General features: G+C 41.6%; 1 protein-coding gene across 1 annotated transcript in view; it reads right to left on the bottom strand.

Moving 5' to 3' along the window:
* The window catches only part of adamtsl3 (ADAMTS-like 3), a 249,692-nt gene that overhangs the window by 95,150 nt on the left and 146,756 nt on the right, over positions 1 to 7,786 (bottom strand).

The raw sequence follows: 7,786 nt of genomic DNA, 5'->3' as shown, positions 1-7,786 counted from the left end.
GTAAGTGATAGGAGAAAGAGCAGTCTGCAGGTTTCTTTTCCCTTTTAGGGTAAACAAATGAAGCAATCTTTTCCTGTTCTTATTATCGAGCTGGCGTGACTGTTTCCTCCCTGTTTCAGTTGATTTGTACGATGAACTCCTTTTGGCTTCAGATCTCACCATGAACATGAACATCAGTAAATAAAGTTGGGCCGGTCCTAAATGGTAGCCTATTCCCTATATAGTGCACTACCTTTGACTGGGACCCCATAGGGCTCTGTCATGTAGGGAATAAGGTGCCCTTTTGGGACACAGCCAGCGTGTAGGAGTTCTACTTCAGTTGGCAGATCATACTGACCTTCCGTGTCTTATCAACGAAGGGGGTTGGTGAGGCCAAAGGAAAGTGTGTTGAAACACTTCCAGCAACTGATTAAGCATTCAGTCCATGTAAAAAATATATATGACAACCAATTTTATGAGGTCAAATAGAACTGTGTCGAAACTATTTTGTTTCAAAGTGGAATGAAATAATGTATCTGTGATGTATCTCGAGAAGTAGCAGTGTTGAAAAACCTGGAGTGACCGTTGGACGGTAAAAGCACGGTCAGAGTCCCAAGTGACAGCCTAGGGGCCCTGGTCAAATGTAGTGTACTATACAGGAATGAGGTGCCATTTGGGACGTAGGCCAAGACTGTGACAAGGAATGTTCTTCCAAGGAGCAACATGGAATTGGAGTTTAGTAACCAGAGAGGAAAAATGTATTTCTCCCTCTGCAGTCTGTAATGTGCCAATTCTAAATGTGTTAATGTGAAAACAGAACAACAACAACAGTGTACAGTAGAATATAGTACAGTAGAATATAGCACAGTAGAATATAGTACAGCAGAATATAGTATAGCAGAATATAGTACAGTAGAATATAGTACAGTAGAATATAGTACAGCAGAATATAGTACAGTAGAATATAGTACAGCAGAATATAGTACAGTAGAATATAGTACAGTAGAATATAGTACAGTAGAATATAGCACAGTAGAATATAGTACAGTATAATATAGTACAGTAGAATATAGTACAGTATAATATAGTACAGTAGAATATAGCACAGTAGAATATAGTACAGTATAATATAGTACAGTAGAATATAGTACAGTAGAATACAGTAGAATATAGTACAGTAGAATATAGTACAGTAGAATATAGTACAGTAGAATATAGTACAGTAGAAAATGTGTCCAATATAGTATGACCTCCTACAGCAGTCAAATATGAGATTAGGCAAGAAGGGTTTGTGTGTGTATATATGTGTGTATATGTGTATTTGTGTTCACACGTGTGTGAGTGTGTGTGTGTGTGTGTGTGCATGTGTGTGCGTGTGTATTTGTGTTTACACGTGTGTGTGTGTGTCACTGGGGCATATCACTTTCTACTCAAACTCTGAGGTTTAGTTTTCCAATGGAGAGATAAACCAGGTGATAACATCTGATATCTACTGTAGAAACACCTTGTGACAGTCACGTTAACACCCCCCTCCCCCTCCAACCAGGTGATAACATCTGATATCTACTGTAGAAACACCTTGTGACAGTCACGTTAACACCCCCCTCCCCCTCCAACCAGGTGATAACATCTGATATCTACTGTAGAAACACCTTGTGACAGTCACGTTAACACCCCCCTCCCCCTCCAACCAGGGGATAACATCTGATATCTACTGTAGAAAACATTGTGACAGTCACGTTAACACCCCCCTCCCCTCCAACCAGGTGATAACATCTGATATCTACTGTAGAAACACCTTGTGACAGTCACGTTAACACCCCCTCCCCTCCAACCAGGTGATAACATCTGATATCTACTGTAGAAACACCTTGTGACAGTCACGTTAACACCCCCTCCCCTCCAACCAGGGGATAACATCTGATATCTACTGTAGAAAACATTGTGACAGTCACGTTAACACCCCCTCCCCTCCAACCAGGTGATAACATCTGATATCTACTGTAGAAACACCTTGTGACAGTCACGTTAACACCCCCTCCCCTCCAACCAGGTGATAACATCTGATATCTACTGTAGAAACACCTTGTGACAGTCACGTTAACAACCCCCCTCCAACCAGGGGATAACATCTGATATCTACTGTAGAAACACCTTGTGACAGTCACGTTAACACCCCCCTCCCCCTCCAACCAGGGGATAACATCTGATATCTACTGTAGAAACACCTTGTGACAGTCACGTTAACACCCCCCTCCCCCTCCAACCAGGGGATAACATCTGATATCTACTGTAGAAACACCTTGTGACAGTCACGTTAACACCCCCCTCCCCCTCCAACCAGGAATTGGGTGCAGTGCCTGAGGGTGATGGGGAGGGGGAGGGAGGATGGTGATGAAGGGAGAGAGGGGAATTGGGTGCCAGTGCCTGGGGGTGATGGGGAGGGGGAGGGAGGATGGTGATGAAGGGAGAGAGGGGAATTGGGTGCAGTGCCTGAGGGTGATGGGGAGGGGAGGGAGGATGGTGATGAAGGGGAGAGGGGAATTGGGTGCAGTGCCTGAGGGTGATGGGGAGGGGGAGGGAGGATAGTGATGAAGGGGGAGAGGAAATGGGTGCAGTGCCTGAGGGTGATGGGGAGGGAGGATAGTGATGAAGGGGAGAGGGGAATTGGGTGCAGTGCCTGAGGGTGATGGGGAGGGGGAGGGAGGATGGTGATGAAGGGGAAGAGGGGAATTGGGTGCAGTGCCTGAGGGTGATGGGGAGGGGGAGGGAGGATGGTGATGAAGGGGGAGATGGGAATTGGGTGCAGTGCCTGAGGGTGATGGGGAGGGGGAGGGAGGATGGTGATGAAGGGGAGAGGGGAATTGGGTGCAGAGCCTGAGGGTGATGGGGAGGGGGAGGGAGGATGGTGATGAAGGGGGAGGGGGAATGGGTGCAGTGCCTGAGGATGATGGGGAGGGGGAGGGAGGATGGTGATGAAGGGGGAGAGGGGAATTGGGTGCAGTGCCTGAGGGTGATGGGGAGGGGGAGGGAGGATAGTGATGAAGGGGGAGGGGGAATGGGTGCAGTGCCTGAGGGTGATGGGGAGGGGGAGGGAGGATGGTGATGAAGGGGAGGGGGAATGGGTGCAGTGCCTGAGGGTGATGGGGAGGGGGAGGGGGATTGTGATGAAGGGGGAGGGGGAATGGGTGCAGTGCCTGAGGGTGTCGGGGAGGGGGAGGGAGGATGGTGATGAAGGGGGCGGGTTACATCACTCTGGGTCAACTTCACCATCTGGAAGTCACATGACTGGGGCACAGGGCAGAGAGGGAGAGGGAGAGGGAGAAAGAGAGGGAGATAAAGAGAGAGAGAAAGAGAAAGAGAGAGCAAGAGAGAAAGAGCGAGAGAAAGAGAGAGAGAGAGAAAGAGAGAGAGAAAGAAGAGAGAGAGCGACAGAGAGAGCGAGAGAAAGAGAGAGAGAGAAAAGGAGAGAGAGAGAGAGAGAGAGGTAGACTGTCAGACCTCATTGTCAGATTCATCACTGCGCCTCCTCGTCATCCTCTTTTGTCTAAAAATCTGTTTTCACTTTGTTATTATGGGGTAATGTGCGTAGATTGATGTGCGTACATTTTTATTTAATCCATTTTAGGCTGTAACATAACAAAATGTGGAAAACGGAATGGGTCTGAATACTTTACGAATGATTTAGTGTGCTGCAGTGATGTAGTAGTGAGCACATCCACATGTCTCCTAAAATGTCACAGCGTTTAATGTCATGTACAGCTAAAAATATACACACACACACACACACACACACACACACACACACACACACACACACACACACACACACACATACACACACACACACCTCAATATCCAGCCTGATAAGCGTACGATAGACCTCTTTCATTTCAGTTGAACCTGTGCCAAATGTGTTCCCCTGCTAAAGTGCTGCCTTTTCAGACACTTGCCCTTTTCATAGTTTTTCTCCAAGCCTGTGGCTGAGAGGGGCGAGTCTTCTGTTCTAACGAGGCGAGAGGTTTATAGACAAGTGGAGTGCTAATGCTATTTTCCGCTGTTTGAGAAATCTATTATTCCCTCTGGCAGCACTAGAACTACATCCCAAATGGTACCCTATTCCCTACATAGTGCACTGCTATTTATCAAAGCTCTATGGGCCCTAGTCTAAAGTAGTGCACTACATAGGGAATAGGGTGCCATTTGGGACATAGTACTGGGACACTCCTTTTAACAATTAAGCACCGCTGGACTCTCACCAAAGTAATTATATATGGAAAGAGAATCGGTAAGTCTCCGATTTTATTATGGTAATGAAAAGTCCATTCCACTTTTTCTGAGTCTGTACAATTGTCTGAAATGACAAATGAGTGAACAGTGAAACATGGATGTACTCTGTTATGAGCTTTGGTTTAGACTGATCTTTCATCGACTCGCCGATACATCGGAGTTCTTCTGACACTGGTGCTTTGGCTTAAAGCATATTCCAGACACAACGACTGATACACACTATTCACAATCAGAAATAAAGGATCACAATAAACTAACGTGCCATGTCATGTGTGTGTGTGTGTGTGTCTCACTGGGGAATATTACATTCCACTCAGACTCATAGTGTTGCTCTGAGGTTTAGTTCTCCAGTGCTCAGTAGAGATACACCAAAATCTCAAAGGAAACAAAATCAATGTACGAATCAGAGTGGAAACGCTCTCTGAATATTTAGACATTTTCCTTTGGTTGGGAATGCTGATGCAGTGAGTGTGCAGAGTGAGCTGTGAGGAATGAAGCAGCACTGCCAGTTCCTCATTAAGGGCTTTAACAGTAGATTAATAAAGAGGAGAGAGAATGACTCTATCCCGAGTCCAGAGCCCAGACACACACACACACACACACACACACACACACACACACACTCGCAAAAACACATACACTCTTGCAAGCAAGTTCACACGTACATACGCACGTGTTCCCACACACATATACACCTTCACACACACCTACACAAACAGGCCAAGAGTCCTTAGCCCCGGGTGCCATGGATCATCATCCAGCAAAATAAGGGCCTGTAGCGTCCAAACTACTAGAGAGGAAGAGGAAGCTGATGGGGAGAGAGATGGAGGGGGTAGAGAGAGAGAGTATAAAGAGAGAGAGTATAAAGAGTAGGGAGTATAAAGAGAGAGAGAGTATAAAGAGAGAGAGAGAGTATAAAGAGAGAGAGTATAAAGAGAGAGAGTATAAAGAGAGAGAGTATAAAGAGAGAGAGAGTATAAAGAGAGAGAGTATAAAGAGAGAAAGGTTGAAGAGAGAGAGTATAAAGAGAGAGAGTATAAAGAGAGAGAGTATAGAGAGAGAGTATAAAGAGAGAGAGTATAAAGAGAGAGAGTATAAAGCGAGAGCGAGTATAAAGAGAGAGTATAAAGAGAGAGAGTATAAAGAGAGAGTATAAAGAGAGAGAGTATAAAGAGAGAGAGTATAAAGAGAGAAAGGATAAAGAGAGAGAGGATAAAGAGAGAGAGTATAAAGAGAGAGAGTATAAAGAGAGAGAGTATAAAGAGAGAGAGTATAAAGCGAGAGAGTATAAAGAGAGAGAGTATAAAGCGAGAGCGAGTATAAAGAGAGAGAGTATAAAGAGAGAGTATAAAGAGAGAGAGTATAAAGAAAGAGAGTATAAAGATAGAAAGGATAAAGAGAGAGAGTATAAAGAGAGAAAGGATAAAGAGAGAGAGTATAAAGAGAGACTATAAAGAGAGAGAGTATAAAGAGAGAGAGTATAAAGAGAGAAAGGATAAAGAGAGAGAGTATAGAGAGAGAGTATAAAGAGAGAGAGTATAAAGAGAGAGACTATAAAGAGAGAGAGTATAAAGAGAGAAAAGATAAAGAGAGAGAGTATAGAGAGAGTATAAAGAGAGAGAGTATAAAGAGAGAAAGGATAAAGAGAGAGAGTATAAAGAGAGAGAGTATAAAGAGAGAGAGTATAAAGAAAGAGAGTATAAAGAGATAGAGACTATAAAGAGAGAGAGTATAAAGAAAAAGAGAGTATAAAGAGAGAGAGTATAAAGAGAGAGAGTATAAAGATAGAAAGGATAAAGAGAGAGAGTATAAAGAGAGAGAGTATAAAGAGAGAGCGAGTATAAAGAGAGAGTATAAAGAGAGAGAGTATAAAGAGAGAGCGAGTATAAAGAGAGACTATAAAGAGAGAGAGTATAAAGAGAGAGCGAGTATAAAGAGAGACTATAAAGAGAGAGAGTATAAAGAAAAAGAGAGGATAAAGAGAGAGTATAAAGAGAGAGAGTATAAAGATAGAAAGGTTAAAGAGAGAGAGTATAAAGAGAGAGAGTATAAAGAGAGAGCGAGTATAAAGAGAGAGTATAAAGAGAGAGAGTATAAAGATAGAAAGGATAAAGAGAGATAGTATAAAGAGAGAGAGAGTATAAAGAGAGAGAGTATAAAGAAAGAGAGTATAAAGAGAAAGAGAGTATAAAGAGAGAGAGTATAAAGAAAGAGAGTATAAAGAGAAAGAGAGTATAAAGAGAGAGAGAGTATAAAGAGAGAGAGTATAAAGATAGAAAGGTTAAAGAGAGAGAGTATAAAGAGAGAGAGTATAAAGAGAGAGCGAGTATAAAGAGAGAGTATAAAGAGAGAGAGTATAAAGATAGAAAGGATAAAGAGAGAGAGTATAAAGAGAGAGAGTATAAAGAGAGAGTATAAAGAAAGAGAGTATAAAGAGAAAGAGAGTATAAAGAGAGAGAGATAAAGAAAGAGAGTATAAAGAAAAAGAGAGTATAAAGAAAAGAGAGTATAAAGAGAAAGAGAGAGTATAAAGATAGAAAGGAAAAGAGAGAGAGAGAGTATAAAGAGAGAGATAAAGAAAGAGAGTATATAAAGAGACTATAAAGAGAGAGAGTATAAAGAGAGAGAGTATAAAGAAAAGAGAGTATAAAGAGAGAGAGTATAAAGAGAGAAAGTATAAAGAGAGATAAAGAGAGAGTATAAAGAGAGAGAGTATAAAGAGAGAGAGTATAAAGAGAGTATAAAGAGAGAGAGTATAAAGAGAGAAAGGATAAAGAGAGAGAGTATAAAGAGAGAGTATAAAGAAAGAGAGAGTATAAAGAGAAAGAGAGTATAAAGAGAGAGAGAGAGAGAGTAAAAAAAGAGAGAGTATAAAGAGAGAGAGTATAAAGAGAGAGAGTATAAAGATAGAAAGGATAAAGAGAGAGAGTATAAAGAGAGAGATATAAAGAGAGAGAGTATAAAGAGAGAGTATAAAGAGAGAGAGATAAAGAGAGTATAAAGAGAGAGAGTATAAAGAGAGAGCGAGTATAAAGAGAGAGTATAAAGAGAGAGAGTATAAAGAGAGAGAGAGAGTATAAAGAGAGAAGTATAAAGAGAGTATAAAGAAAGAGAGAGTATAAAGAGAGAGAGTATAAAGAGAGAGAGTATAAAGAGAAGAGATAAAGAGAAAGGATAAAGAGAGAGAGTATAAAGAGAGAGAGTATAAAGAAAGAGAGTATAAAGAGATAGAGACTATAAAGAGAGAGAGTATAAAGAAAAAGAGAGTATAAAGAGAGAGAGAGAGAGTATAAAGATAGAAAGGATAAAGAGGGAGAGTATAAAGAGAGAGAGAGTATAAAGAGAGAGAGTATAAAGAGAGAGTGAGTATAAAGAGAGAGTATAAAGAGAGAGAGTATAAAGATAGAAAGGATAAAGAGAGAGAGAGTATAAAGAGAGAGAGTATAAAGAAAAAGAGAGTATAAAGAGAGAGAGTATAAAGAGAGAAAGATAAAAGATAGAAAAAGGTTAAAGAGAA

The sequence above is a fragment of the Oncorhynchus nerka genome, linkage group LG27, assembly GCF_034236695.1.
Source record: "Oncorhynchus nerka isolate Pitt River linkage group LG27, Oner_Uvic_2.0, whole genome shotgun sequence".
NCBI classification, from domain to species: domain Eukaryota; kingdom Metazoa; phylum Chordata; class Actinopteri; order Salmoniformes; family Salmonidae; genus Oncorhynchus; species Oncorhynchus nerka.
Note: the sequence above shows the minus strand (reverse complement) of the source record. Positions and strands in the feature narration are given on the sequence as shown.